Raw genomic sequence first — 15,697 nt, 5'->3', positions numbered from 1 at the left:
CCACCTTCTCCCTATGTCTTTACATCATCTTCACTCTGGACGTGTCTGTGTCCAAATTTCCTCTTCTTATAAGGACACAAGTGATACCAGATTAGGGCCCACCCTAATGAACTCAGTTTTTTTATTTGATTACTTCTGTTAAGACCTTATCTCCAACTAAGGTCACATTCTGAAGTACTGGGGTTAGGACTTCAACATATGAATTTGGGTGAGGGGGATACAATTCAATCCATAATGCTACCTAAACTTGGGAAAAAAAAAAAAAAAAAGGAAAGCCCTCATCAAGTGAGATGAAAAAGATAAAAGCCCAGAAGAAGCGAGTTGCCTGGACATGTCCAGCCTGTGATTTGATCCAGCATATATGCTTTATAGCAAATCAGTTGGGAAAAGAAAATGCGTCATGTTCAAGATGAGCCAATGTCTGATACTGTGAGAAGGATCTGTTCTCTGGAAGCTGAATCCAATAAAATAAAAGAGGAAGAAGTTAAATCCCATATAAAACTATTACGAGCAACTGAGAAAGACCTGGGGTCTCCAGACGGCACTCTAGGGCTTGTGTGGGAAGTTAGATCAAGTGTCTGGTGGGACTGATGACTCAAGATCAGCTTCCCCTCACAGACACAGAAAACAAACTTATGGTTACCAAAGGGGAAGTGGGAGTGGGGGGAGGAGAGGGATAAATTAGGAGTTTGGGATTAACATATTTACACTACCATAAAGTACATAAAATAGATAAAAAACAAGGACCTACTGTATAGCACAGGGAACTATACTCAGTACCTTATAATAACCTATAATGGAAAAGAATCTTTAAAAGTATATATACATACATACATGTATATATAAATAACACAATATTGTAAATCAACTATATCTCGATAAAAATTTTTAAAAAAATTAGCTTCTCTTGGAGAAGAGAACAGGGTAATAAATTGGAATCAGGGGATGGCAATAATGCTGATGACCGGGCATGAAGATCCAGGAGGAAACTGACTAATGTTCCAAAACCAAGCATGCATCTCACCACCCAAGATGGAGAGAAAAATCTATTTACACCAATGTTGCAGAAGAAGAGAACAGAAAAGCAGACTCAACAGGTCATCTTATTGATGTCAGATTGAACAAGCCTCGAGTGAAAGTGCAGCCCCAAAACTTCAGCAGAGAGGAAAGGAGATGATGTGACTCCTTCACAAGAAAGAAATGCAGCCTGTTGGGATATTGCCTGTTGAGGCAGAGCCAGAGGAGGAAAGGTCTGAAGCAAACAACAGGCTGAGCTGTGACGGTGAGGTGCTGGAGACCTTGAAGAAAAGCTGCAGTGACCCCGTGTTCTTCTCAAGCCAAATTCTATTCCTTCAAAAGGAGCTTATGATCATTGGCTGAGTGTGCGAGGCTAGACAAAACCCCCTCCCCTCAAGACAGAAGGGTGCAGACTTAAGACAAAAAAATAACCGTAAGAACCATGAAACTTGAACCACAGCAATTCAGGGAGAAGCCCATATTATTGACTCCCTCTTACAAAGAGAAAACTAAGGCTTAGAGTTGAGAAACCTGCCCTAGATCACACGGCTCCTATGTGGCAGAGTCGATATTCAAGCCCAGGTCTGACTCTTTCCTACTTTGTTCTAGTGCCTTCTTGAGTGGACCTCCATGCAACTGAGGATTCAGACAGAACATCTGCTTCCTGATCCCTAGCAGAAGTGCTGCTTCCTCTGAGACAGAAGGATATCTCACCCCTACCCTCTAACCCCCTCTTGGCTGCAGCCTTTCCTCTTCCCTCACCTCCCCTTTCCCAAATCTGCTATTTCCAGTGGATCCAAATGTGGAGTTTGTGGCAAGAAGACATCCCCTTCCTTCTCCTTCTCCAGGAAGCTCTGCTTCTCCACAACCATCACCAAGCTGGCTTCCCACCTAGGGGTCACTGTCCTCCTCCTCCTCATGGGCTGGATTTTCCCCTGCACACCCCCATCCAGACAATAAAAGTGAGTTAGTTACCTCCTGGGTTTACTGAGCTTCCACATATACATGAGCTTCCCTAATGGTCAAGATCCTGAAACACCACAAGGTTTTTAAAGTCATTTTGTTTTAAATTTTCCTGTAAAATATTTCTAAATTATCTATATTTATTTTTAGTTAAAAAAACTTTTTCATATAAGTGGTTCTACTTTTTCTCAAATTGTATCTTGATAGTATTATAAATTTTAGGATATGTGTTATCATCATTTAATTATTATCAGTACTTTAGAAACTCTAGTAAAAATAGTCAGTTTTAATTTGATGAGTCAGCCCACTATTCCCTAAACAATATATATAATTTTGTGAGCACTTCAGCTACCAGATACATCTGAAATAGCAAAACACTTGCCTCTGCCAATGGTTCTATGTACCACAGTTACAAAAGAAAGGTGAAACAAAGTTCCTTGTTGGCCTCAGTATATTTCAGTTGACTTCAAAAATCACAGCTCTGTCTCTCTCAGCATTCTATGATGGCCTAGAAGGTAGATCTGATGTCGTACTCAACCTTGTATCTGCAGCATCTCTCCTCTCTCAGGAATCAGCGTATGATAGATACCCAATAATATTAGGGTTTACTTCCTAAGAGGCAATAGGGTATAATGGTTAAAACCCTGCTCTCTAGAACCAGACTGCCTGGGTTTGAATCCCAGCTTCACATTTAATGAGCTGTGTGACCCGGTCAAGCCTCTATACCTCTCCAGGGCCTCAGATTCCTCATCTGTATATAGGGGATAAAAATGGCACCTACCTATTAAAGTTGTGTGAAAGTTAAATTGAATAAGTATATGCAATACACTTGGGGCCTTAACCATCTGAGGTGCTATCTAAGTGCTAGCCATGATTATTATTTACTCAGCAAATATTTATTGGTCCAGGTTATGATGGACTAAATGTTTCTGTCCTCCCCAAATGCATCAATCGAAGCCCTAATCCCTAGCATGATGGTAATCGGAGGTGGGGTGTTGGGAGGTAAATTAGGCTTAGGTTACGTCATGAAGGTAGGATCCTCATGATGGGATAAGCGCCCTCATAAGTAGATGGAAAGAGATGGCTCTCTCTCCACACACATGCACTTAAGAAAGGCCATGTGAGCACACAGTGAGAAGGTTGCCTTTTTCAAGCTAGGAAGACAACCCTCACCCAGAACCGGACCATGCTGGCACCCCGATCTCGGACTTCCAGCTGCCAGAAATGTGAGAAATAAATGTCTATTGTTTAAGCCCCCGAGGCTGCAGTAATTTGTTATGGAAGCCTGAGCAGAATAAGGTTGGAAATCCAGCCCACAGGTTGTTCAGCTCACCGGGTGCCACTTCCTCAATCAACCCTGCGTTCCTCAACCCCAGTTTTCCATGCTCCCAAGTGGACTACTTCAACCTTCCAACTGTCCACTTAGATCTCCTGTCCTTTGGCAGCTGAGGTGCTGGTATCCTTTGATCCTCCTCTCCATCCCCATCGGGAGGACTCTTGGCTCTCCTGGGGTGGCTCCCTGCTGACCAGTCCTTCCGGCCTCCAACGCCACCCACGCTCCAGAAGATATCCAGAAGATAACCTCACACTGCCCAGGGCATCAACATTTGGACCGCCCCTTTCTCTCTGTTCCCGCTCCCCTCGCACCTGCTGCTGGGCCAGACTCTGTTTCCCTTGTGTCGCTTCTCTAATTATACCTGTGTACTATCTCCCCCACTAGACTGTAAGCTCTGCTGTGAAGGCAGATACCTATTTGGCTGACATTGTATCCATTTCCTGTTGGGTTTCCTAAGTCCAACCCGATACTCCATTCATTCATTCACTCCTGGGACAACCACTGAGCTGCTCCCTATCCAACACTCTGATGGATGTACATACAAGTAATACGAAACTGTCCTCGCCCTCCAGAGCCATCCAGTCGAATGGAGCAACAAGTAACTGCAACCCAGCACGCTGCAGTAGGGAGGCAAGTGACCATGGAACAGGGATGGGACAAAGGAGAGAGGGGACAACCCTGTCCAAGGGACTTGGCTTGGGAAAGTCTTCACAGAAAATGTACTTGAGTTAGGTCTTAATAATATGAGTAGGCATTCCTGAGGCGGACAAAAGGAGCTGAGGCATCCCAGGCAGAGGGAAAAATATCCCCAAGAGCCAGAAAAGCAAAACAGTGAAGAATGTTCTCAGATCGGTTAGTAGGATGAGCTGGCAGGAAGGAAGCCTGTGGTGCACCTGTGAGCTCAGGGCTAGGGATGCCTTCTGACCTTAGGCTCTGCACACAGCAGGTAGGGCAGATGCCACCCCCTCCTGCTAACACACCCTTCCCCTTGCCTAGATGTGGCTGAACCATTACATGGTGAACATGTCCTCTGTGCCAGCCACCGAGATAAGCCTCCCCACAGGCATTACCTTGTTTAATTCTCACAAGGACCTTAAGAGGTGGATGGAAATTCTCCCTGTTCTCAGATGAAGAAACTCAGGCACCAAATGCGTAGGTTAACTTTCCCGGGGCCACACTGGTAAGAAGTAGTGGAGGTGGGATTCCTACCCAGGTTGGTCTGATTACAAAATTCATACTTTCTGACACCCACTAAGCCTGGGTAGGTGCCCTGGGGCCCTTGGTATGTCCCCATCATAATGAAATGGAATTGCCCCTTTACTGATTGGTCTCCCTCTAGGATCCCATGACAGCAGAGACTTTGTACCCCTAGCAGCTGCCACAGGGCCTGGCAGAGTATGGCATCAATGGGGCATGCTGAGAATGAATGAACACATGAATGAACAGGGCTTTGAACTCTTTGCCAATGTGCCCTCTCACCCTTCTCTGTCCCTGAAGTGAAGGAGTCCCCATTATCATCCTAAAGCCAAGATCTGAGTGCAAAACCCAAGTTCACTTCCACCCTCTGCCGCTTTGGTCAAAGGGAGAAAAACTCCTACAGAACCAGCCTCTGAAGCTGCATGGACGGACCCCTCCTCCAAGTGCAAGAGCTTCTGCCACCGTCCTTGCTTTCCATCCTCACCCCCATCTGTGCACAAAAGCGTTAACATCCTTTGAGAGGCCTGCTTACAAGACTGGCCCTTGAATGGGGGGCTAGAAAATATTGACCAGAGAGTCAAATTCAGCCTGATTTAGCTATCATTATCAGTGTCTTATAACTTCACTTTACTCATTGGCAAAATGGGGATAAAATACTGTCTAAAGTAATTATACAAAAAATCATATACATATATATGAATTACATAACACACACACACACACACACACACACACACACACACACATGCATAAGATAAAATTTTTAAATTTGCCAGTATAGTGCCAGACCTGACACAGGCATGTCAGGGAGCTTGGATTTGAGGAATCTTCCACCATTCTCAGGACTGATTAGAGTTGTTCACTGTCCCTCAACTATTTACACAAATAATGCGGTTTAGGCTAAACATCTGCTTTCCTTCTGGGAGTCTGAACTTTTGGTACATGCTTTGCAGAGGATGCCAACATAATAAGTCCCCAGAAAAAATACCCTGGGTACTGAGTCTTTAATGAACTTCCCTGGCTGGCAACATTTCACACACGTGGTCTATTGGAATTAAGCATGTCCTGCGTAACTCTACTGGGAGAAGATACTTGGAAGCTTGCACCTGGTTTTCTCAGATTTTGATCGTGTACGTTTGCCATTTGCTGGCTCTGCTTTGTGCTCTTTCACTGCAATCATAGAGGTGGCTATGACTGTATGCTAAGCCTGTGAGTCTTCCTAGTGAATCATTGAAACTGGAGGTGACCTTAAGTGTTCCTAGTGAATCACTGAAACTGGAGGTGACCTTAAGTGTCCTGAGACACAATCTCTCCCAGAAGCAGGACTGAGAAATACTTCCTGTCCAGTTCTGACCATTACCAGAGGAATTGCACACCCTGGGCCCACAGGCATGTAGAATTGTGCAACTGGCTGAGTGGGATGGAGGACACAAAGGTGAGTCTAAAGTAGGCGGTGGCTACTCAGCTCCTGAGCTCAGCAGCAAGTCACAGGCAGAGCCCGGCACGGATAACACCCACTGATACTAAACCCTCTCCCTCTGCTGACGGCAGGTGCCCCCAGATGGTAACACAGAACACTGCAGGGCAGGTTTGGGCCTTGTTCCAAAGCCCAAGAGAAGTGCTTTCTATCCTCAGGTACGATGAGGATTCCTTTCAGAAAAATGTGAAATAAAATTAGGAGATGTTTGTCTCATGTCTGTGAAACTGCAGGGAGGGTGGGACACAGCTCAACTTCACAGGACCCAATAGCAGTGGGCCACTGCCCTTCCTGGATTTCCTTTCTGTAGCAAACCTTCTGACCTTCACAGCATGGACGGTCAGCACCCACCCTCAGAATAGGCTTATGCCAAGTTATGCTAAGGAGACTAGACACCTGGTAGCACAGATTTTTTAAGCCATTAAGCTGAGCAGGCAAAGGTGTGAAAGGAAGAAAACTAAAACTCGATGGCCACTACTTGCACAAAGGACTCCTGCTCTGGCTTACAAAGCTCCTCGGGTTCTAGGTTGACTATGATTCATGGTAAACAGGCAAGAGGGAGAGGGCCAGTCACGACTCCAGGACTGTGGCCTGAAGGACTAAAGGGACCCCTTATCTTATGAAGGCAAGTCCACACTTGGCCCTGTGCCCAAGCAGCCCATCCCACTACCTGGTAACGCTGGCCTTCCTAGAAGTGGTGAAAAGGCGTGTCCTCAGTCGCCTGTTTACATGGAGCTGGGGGGCCTCACTGGCCTTTGTCTCCTCAGAACTCTCTCCCCATCTCTCCCCCATCTCAGAGGCTTCTCTTCCAGCCACCCCTCCCCACAGAATCCCTGTGTCCCAGTTCCCAGCCCAGCCTGGGTCATATCTACTTCCTCAGCTCTACTAAGCTCCTGTATACACAGGACACGTGAGCTCACCTCTAGCCTCGTCCCCTCCCTCACTCTTGCTCCCCGGTCCTACACTTCCAAATGCCTCCAATCCACTGGTTCTCTAAGTGAGGCCCCCAGACCAGCAGCATCAGCATCACCTGGGTACTTGCTAGAGATGCAGTTTCTCGGGCCCCCACCCCAGACTGACTGACTCAGAAACCAAACTCAGGGGGTCAGTAATGTGTGTCTTAACAAGCTTCTAGGTGATTCAGACACAGCCCAATGTGTTAGGACCACTGAACCACACACTTCCATTTGCTTATTCTAAGGCTGTCTTAATTTTCAAATGGAAGTAATTTTCGTTTTCTAAATCCAGATGATTTCCCTGTTTCTCTTACTGCTCCCTACATTTGCCAGTAATACAAGATCCAAACAGCACAACCCAAGTTCAATAGAGTGGGCCTCTAAAATGCCAACAGGTATTTTAAAAATTCAGGATGGATTTGTAACTGTAGGACATGAAGATGATTCTCCATACGGCTATAGAGAAAAAACACTGCCATGCAGCTTGGGAAAGAACAAAAATGTACAAACTCACACCAAAATGTCCATCAGCCTACCCTCCTGTTGGGAGTACTTGAAAATAAAATCAAGAGTACCCTAATAAAAAATATCAACAATTTATTAATATGATTTGTATATTCTTACATATTTTAATAAGTAGAATGGACAGATGTTAACCAACAAAATATCAAACAATATTTTCGTTCAAGTGTTTAAACTATCCACCATCAGGACTTCCCTCGTGGTCAGGTGGCTAAGACTCTGCACTCCCAATGCAGGGGACCCGGGTTCGATCCCTGGTCAGGGAACTAGGTCCCACATGCCGCAACTAAGTGTTCACATGCCACAACTAAAAGATCCCGCACGGAGCAATGAAGATCCCGTGTGCCACAACTAAGACCCTGTGCAGTCAAACAAACAAATAATAAAATGTCCACCATCAGCATAAGCATATTTTTTGGTGTATTAACATTTGAGAGGTGCATGATTTTTTAGTGGGCATTAAATCAGCGTATACAATAGTAAGTCCCTGCCTACTTACTCCCCATCACCTCCAAGAATCTACATATTAATTCTTCACTCAAATCCTTTGGAACATCAGGTACTACATGTACTAGGCCCCAAGGCAAATAAAAAGATGAGCCAAAACCAAAATAAATTTTAAAAGAGCAAAGGGCTCCGTTTACATTTTTAGTATTTTTCTAAACCATTGAAACTAGGGAATTTATTCAAAATTGATTTTCCTCTTCCTCTATCTAGTGTTCCCCTAGAAGGGGATTTAAAAAAAGGTCAGGAAAGAATGGCTTAATAAATAAGCTCATGAAAAAATGTTTAACATCGTAAGGCATCAGAGGAGTGTGAAGTTAAACTACTTCACACCAAAACAAAACAAAAAACAAAAAACTACTTCACACTAACTAGGATGGCTAAAATAAAAAGACTGATGAGGATGTGGAGAAATTGAAACTCTCACACATGGCTGCTGAGACAGTAAACTGGTGCACCTACTCTGGAAAAGTCTGGCAGTTCCTGAAAATGTTAAATATAGAGTTAGATATGTTTTTCACTTGTAGGTATGTACCCCAAAGAAATGAAAACATATGTCCACATAAAAACATGAATGTTCACAGCAGTATTATTCATAACAGGCAAAAAGTAGAAACAACCCAAATGTCCCTCAACAGATGAACGGATAAACAAAATGTGATAAACACAATGGAACACTGTTTGGCAATAAAAAGAAAGCTCTGAAACATGCTGCAATGTAGATAAACCTTGAAAACATTATGCTAAATGAAAGAAGCCAGAAATACAGGACCACATATTGTATAATTCCATTTATATCAAATATCCAGAATAGGCAAATCTATAGACAGAAAGTAGATTAGTGGTTGCTTAAGGTGGGGGAAGTAGGGGATTAGACAGTGCCAGCTAAGGGGCATAAGGGCTTCATGAAGGGGTGGTGTTCTTTTTAGGGCAACAAAAAGGTCCTGAAATTGATTCTGGTGATGGTTGCACAACTCTGTGAATATACTCAAAATCAATGAATTGCACACTTTATAGGTGAATTGTATGGCACGTGAATTACATCTCAATAAAACTGTTTTTTAAAGAACGGCCTAGAAGCTAGAAGAGAATTACAAACAAACTCAGTTAAGTAAAATGTGTGAGGTACCTCAGATGTGTGGCTTCTTCTGTCTCCTTTGCATTGTAAATTTCTCCCAAATGAAGGTAAGACATTTTTATTATTTTACAGTTTACAGAAGCATTTTTATAAAAAAGGTCTTTTTGAGTCCTTACTATAATCTTAGAGGGAGGTAATTATTTCCCTAATTTTACATTTAGGGACACGGTGGCTCCGAGTTTATGAGGTTTATCCCCTCTCAGTCAGCTGGTCAGGGTAAATATCAGTTCTTTTACACCTGAATTCTGTGCCCTTTCTTCCACACTGTGTAACATCTTGGGGTGCCTCGTAAATACCATCAGGTTGATATGCAGAGATGGTACTGCTGACCGGTGTCAGTAAGGAGAATGCCCAAGACTTGCTTTTCCTGGGAGCTGGACTAGCTATGCTAATGCTACGTTCAAGACACGTATAGTCTAATTGATCACTCATCAGAGGTCTTGTGGTACCATGGAAAGAACACTTTGCTGTTGACTCCTTTGCTCTTTTGGAATTTATTTCAGTTTGGGCTCATTTTTTATTTGCTTCAAAGCCTAGAGCAGCTAGTACCTGATGTTCCAAAAGATTTGAATGAAGAATTAATGAGGGCTTCCCTGGTGGCGCAGTGGTTAAGAATCCGCATGCCAATGCAGGTAACACGGGTTCAATCCCTGGTCTGGGAAGATTCCCACATGCCACGGAGCAATTAAGCCCATGTACCACAACTACTGAGCCTGCACGCCTAGAGCCCGGGGCTCCGCAACAAGAGAAGCCACAATGAGAAGCCCGCGCACAACACTGAGGACCCAACACAGCCATAAATAAATAAATAAATTTATTTTTTTAAAAAAAGAATTAATGAATACATAGTTTCTTGGAGGTGAAAGGGAGTTAGTAGGCAGGGATTTATAATTCTACGTGGAAGGACCATGAAAAGGACCATATCCTAGAGTAGGAAGACCCAGGTTGGCTTCAGTCTTCTCATCTGTAATATTATAAAAAAAAGAAACACCTCTCTCAAAGTCATTGTAAAGATTTATTGAGAATATATATGAAAATGCCCAATTCAAAATGGGCACTCGACAAAAGTTCATTGATGCTGGATCAAATAATCTAATACCTTGATACCTTAGGGAGACCAGTGGGTTTTTCTGGACATTCAGGATTCTGAACCTCAGATCTCAAGAATGAAGACCAACATCAAAAAGTGTTTATTCAAGTTGCCAAACTGAAACAATGACTACCTAATTTTAAAGAAGAATTCATCATTAATTTTATTTCATGTTTAATATAAAATTGTGTTCTCTTGTACTTTCAGATTAATTTCTCAATCTTAGTTTGCATGTGTGTGTGACTCCCAAACCTAATTATATATTGGAATCACCCAAGGTGTTATTAAACCTACAGATTCCAATGCAGGGAGTCTCAGAGGTCTGGAGTAGTTGGAGAGGTTCCATTTTTACTAAACTCCCCAAGTGATTCTCCAGGCATCACTGAATTACTGATAAATCCATTCACCGAACACTTTCTAGGAATTTTTTCTCCTGTGTGGACTACAAAATAGCATTTGTTCACCAAATAAAACACTGAACTATATTGCTATTTCCAAGAGAACATAGTGGAGGAGGGGAAACATTTTCTCTTTGCCTTACCATAATTAAAAAATAATAACATTCTGAAATTCTGTGACTGCAAGAATCTCCTGAAAAAGGAGAATTTTCTGCCAAATCTTGCCTATCTGAATTATCTTCATTCATCATTTCAAAGGGACTTTTTAATCAAAGGGAGCTCTAAGTTCCTTCCTACAAGGTGATAGCCTCATTCTAATGAAAGTCTTAAGACAAGAAAAGTCAAGGGTCTTAGAGAAAAAAGAATTTGGGAAGAATTTTAAGGATCTGCCACTATTCAGCTACTTATTAAATCTTCCCAATATCTCTGATCATTTACGTATTCTGAACCACATTCTTGATCTATAACAATGCCTTTGTTAGATCATGAATGAAACCATTTTTATTAGCTTGCCAATTCACATTTCTGTTCTCACTGAAAAGCATGTCCTCAAACCACAACCTGGATAATTTTGAGCAGATGCAAGCCGATTACTTTCAGTATTAGAAAGCTTTCTATAAATTAGGAGTTTGGGATTAACAGATACACACTACTATCTACAAAATAAATAAACAACAAAGACCTACTGTATGGCACAGTGAACTGTATTCAATGTCGTAATAACCTATAATGGGAAAGAATCTTAAGAATATACATATGTGTGTAAGTGAATCACTTTGCTGTACACCTGAAATTAATCAACTATAAATCAACTATATTTCAATTGAAACAACAACAACAAAGCTTTTCTAAATTATACAAACATTTTTACAACCAGAAATAATGTTCTTGGACCATTAGACTCACTTAACATTAAAGCAGTAACACAATAGTTTGGGGTCTTTTAGAAAATTATTTCAAATCTTTCTGACTTCCTCCTATATATACGCAAGCAACAACACTTTTTCTTAAGCTTCTTTCAACTACTTTCAACAATGAGTTTGGATCAGTACTAAAAAACAAAAACAAAATGCTAAACTCAATGTAAACACGACCCCTAAAATAAAGCCAGTTAAAAGAAGCACAGAGATTTTATCAGTCATCTGCACCTACTCAATTAGTGCAGTTTGAGCCCTGGGTAGTTCCATTCCTTTCCAACCAAACCAAAGAGGAAGCCCTCATAGTTTCAGGTTGTCTCCATTAAAAGAAAGCACATGCACTTTAAGAATCTGGAATTAAAATGCCAAGTCCACCAGGCCAGTGACCCAGGAATTTCCAAACGTTTATTCATATTCTGAGAAGATGATTTTACTTTTACTTTACATTCCTGTTCAACCTTTTCTGTACCCTACAGAAAATGTCATTAACAGTATCCGGAAGCTCAGGAGCTGGGAATACGGTATTCTTTTAATGGGTACAGAGTTTCTGTTTGGGACGATGAAAAAGTTCTGGAAAAGGATAGTGGTGATGGTTGCACAACACTGTGACCATACTTAACGCCACTGAATTGTACTCTTAAAAATGGTGGTTAGGGCTTCCCTGGTGGTGCAGTGGTTGAGAGTCCGCCTGCCGATGCAGGGGACACGGGTTCGTGCCCCGGTCCAGGAGGATCCCACATGCCGCGGAGCGGCTGGGCCCGTGAACCGTGGACGCTGAGCCTGCGTGTCCAGAGCCTGTGCTCCGCAACGGGAGAGGCCACAACAGTGAGAGGCCCGCGTACCGCAAAAAAAAAAAAAAAAAAAAAAGTGGTTAGGACTCTGCGCTTTTATTACTGAGGGCCTGGGTTCAATCCCTGGTGGGGGAAATAAGATCCCACAAGACGCCTAGAGGGGCAGGAAAAAAAGAAAAAAATGGTTAAAATGACAAATTTTATGTTGTGTGTATTTTATCCCAATAATAACGATGAAAGAATAAAAGTACCTAGAAACAAAAAACCCACAGGCTTAAGGAGGCTGCCACCTGCGGTGGAGGTGCTGTGACCCATAAAGCTGTAGTGTTTGTCCTGGTCTGGCAAAACGAAGGTTCAAATGTAGGACTGGATGGACATGTAGGGAAATGTAAATCACTTCTTTAAACTGGACAAAAAACTTCACCCCAACATAACCCTCTGCCAGTGCTTCTCAAGCCATAATATGCAGAGTCCCCTGGGGACCTTGATTGAGCAGTTCTGGGTAGGTCTGAAGTCCTGTATTTTTAACAGGCCCCCAGGTGATACCGCTGTTGCTGGACCGTGAATCTCACTCAAAGCCGCAAGGCCCCAGCGCGCTTGATGTAAAGACAGTCCCCTATCAACTTAACCCTTTAAAACCAAGGTCCCCTCACCGGGAAACGCGGAGGGTTGATCATGTGTTTCAGAAGAATTGGCTAAGGACTTAACAACCACAGTTTGTAAAACTGCGCTGAGAAACTTGGATAGAAGGCCTGACTGAATGGAGGCCTTCTAAGACAACCCACTCACCTCCGGGACTAGCAAGCAGCCGCAGCTGATAACGATAATTGACAGCGGCAGTTTCGCAGAAAGCCCTCAAGCCGACTTCAAAACAGTCTTGAAAACACCCTTCTCAAGCTCGAAGAATGCCTGGAATTCAGTGGCCTTTATCCAACATAAAGATGTCCAACTCAGTTTTGACTGAGTTCCCTATAGAAGAACCTCACAATGTAGCCCTTGAAGACTGACAACACCCAGGATGTTGACAAACTCGGCCCCTTCCTTACAAATGGGTCAGAAAGTGAAAAAAAACAAAAACAAAAAAACCCCCAAAACTTCCCCCAAACTCCGCCGAGCTGGGAGCACAGATTTCGGCTCCCGGGCTGCGTGGGCTGACAAGCATCTCCAGGGCTCTCAGGTGTGCGCACTTTCCAGGCTCCGCGGCTGAGACGCCGCCGGCAGCCCAGGCAGCGCCCACCTGCTCTCAACTAGCCAGCGCCTCCCTCGGCCCACATAAATCCGAGGCACCAGATCCTGCGCCCTCCAGATACCGCAAACGCTGACTACGCCAACAGAAACTCAGAGGCCCTTTGAATCTGGTTCAAGAGAAGGTCAACAGAAAGTGAAACAGCTCCCATCCCTTGGGGAAGGCTCCAGGCCAGGTAGGAAAAAGAAGGTGGCTCCCAGTCACCTGTAGCTGCCCCAACTGCGCGCCCAAACCCACTTCCAGATGAGTCCCCAAGAGAAACCCCGTGACTGTCATCCCGGAGGGGGGTATGGGGAGGCAAAAGTCAGTTAAGCATCCCCAGAAAGGGGAAATAATCAATGCCCAATAAAGTCCAGCCCGAATCCACAGGGGCATGGGGTGACAGAGCATTTACTCACGCTGCCCCCCACCTCCGCTCCCATGAAGGACGAGGGCGCAAGCGCCCCGCCGCAGCCCCCAAAGCCCTCCCCCGCCAGAGTCAGGACCGGAGGGAGATATCCCGGGCGCTGCCGGAGCGCGGAGGCTGCGCCTGGGGCGGCTCTTCTCCGGCCTCGCGGAGGGCAGCGCCGGGACGCCCGCGGGCGCTCAGTGGCCAGCGAGGGACCGGGACGGGGGTACTCGCCTGGAGGCGGGTGGCGGCCGCAGTTGGCGGAGTCGGGGGCAGGGCGAAGGCGGCTCTGACCGGCGCCTGGGAGCCTCCGAGGCGGCGCCGGCTGCTGGGCCGGTGTTCACTGCGCTCCCCGCGCGCGTCGCCGGCGGCGCCTCGCGGAGCCGGAGTGCTGGAGGCGGCCCAGCGAATGGGCGGGCGCGAGTGGCCTCGGCCGCTGCTCCTGTGTATTATTGTGACTCAAGCTATTTCCTGTTTGGAGGTTTGGGAGAAAGAAAGAAAAAAAATCTAAGGTGGGGGCAGGGGGATCGGGGCGGCGGTGAGCCGGAGAGCGGCGGCCTGGAGGGGACGAGGGTGGGGAGAGGCTGTCACCTGGTTCCTTCGAGCCCCCGAGGGTGCTTAGCGCGCGAGCCGGGGGAGAAATGTAGTTTATTGCAGCGCTACTTTGGGGTACTGGGAAGGACGGAGGGTGGCTCACGCACGCCACCCAGCGTTGGGGTAGGGGCTGCGGCCGCAGGGACCGCTTGGCCACTTCAGCCCGCGCGCCCACTCCCCTGCCTCTTTCCTTCTCTGAAAAACTGCCGCTGAGCTTTCTTTCCCCCGAAGGGCGAGCGGAATTCGCAGTGCTGCCTTCTTTCTTCGTGACCTGGTCGGCTTTTCGATCCCTTCCAGGGGTGTGAGCAAGGAAGGGGTGAGCGTCGCTCCCCTTTCAAAAACTATGGGAGGATCGTTGTGGACCATTGTGGGTGTTTGATTGGTGGTATTGGCGGGGGTGGGGTGGGGGTGGGATGGGAAGGCAGGTTAATTATTTTGGTGGAAAGTTAACTTATATGATCAGCTTCCGTTCCCCTCCTCCACCAGCCTCACCCTTAGCCGGATCACAGGGTCTGAGGCCCCAGTCCGGAAATACCGGTTCCTCCCGCTGGGACAATAGGTGAGGGCGGTAGCGTTAACCCGAGAGCTGGCTTAGTCACCACGGGAGTCTCTGCTCCGCTGGGAGGGCCGAATCCCCCTAGTGCCCCAGCGTGCAACTGGCAAGCAGGTGCCGCTTCCATTCAGTCTTGTTAAAAATCCTGGGGAGGTTATGGGGACTTATTGTTTAATGGGTGTAGAGTTTCCACTTGGGATGATGAAAAAGTTGTAGAGATAGATGGTGGTGTTAGTTGCACAACTATGTGAATGTACTTAATGCTCCTGAATTGTGTGCTTAAAAATGCTTTGAATGGTCAATTTTATGTTGTGTATTTTACTACCAAAAAAAAAATCCTGGGAAGATCATACCCTCATTCATTCAAGACAGCTTTGCTTATGATTGCCAGGCCCCCCTTCCCTCTTCCCTTACACAAACGTTTGCCAGATATAATGGAATAAGTAAAACTAAAGTTCATTTAGTTTAGACTTTGGGGGGGGTACATATCAACAAGTTATTCCAAGAAGTAAGTAGATTGAGCCTAGAGGACAGTACAGTTTTTAAAAAGATGAACAGTAGTTTGTCAGAAACATAGTGCTGGCAAGATGAATAAAGGTGTAAATAGTGT

At 45.2% G+C, this 15,697-nt stretch overlaps 1 protein-coding gene and 1 long non-coding RNA gene across 3 annotated transcripts in view; one reads left to right on the top strand and one right to left on the bottom strand.

The window, feature by feature from the left end:
* TJP2 (tight junction protein 2) overlaps positions 1 to 14,365 on the bottom strand; it is a 134,346-nt gene extending 119,981 nt beyond the window's left edge. Inside the window, exon 1 of one of the 2 annotated variants that reach the window (XM_081238176.1) lies at positions 14,175 to 14,365. The gene's annotated coding sequence lies outside the window, so the exon portion shown is untranslated. The remainder of the gene's footprint in view (positions 1 to 14,174) is intronic. The other variant, XM_081238175.1, reaches the window with a different exon arrangement.
* LOC308619422 overlaps positions 13,282 to 15,697 on the top strand; it is a 98,586-nt gene continuing 96,170 nt past the window's right edge. Inside the window, exon 1 of the long non-coding RNA XR_014016175.1 lies at positions 13,282 to 13,727. This is a non-coding gene — a long non-coding RNA (uncharacterized lncRNA). The remainder of the gene's footprint in view (positions 13,728 to 15,697) is intronic.

Source organism: Mesoplodon bidens, assembly GCF_964165515.1.
Source record: "Mesoplodon bidens genome assembly, chromosome: 6".
NCBI classification, from domain to species: Eukaryota; Metazoa; Chordata; class Mammalia; order Artiodactyla; family Ziphiidae; genus Mesoplodon; species Mesoplodon bidens.
This window is presented reverse-complemented; position numbering and strand designations above follow the sequence as displayed.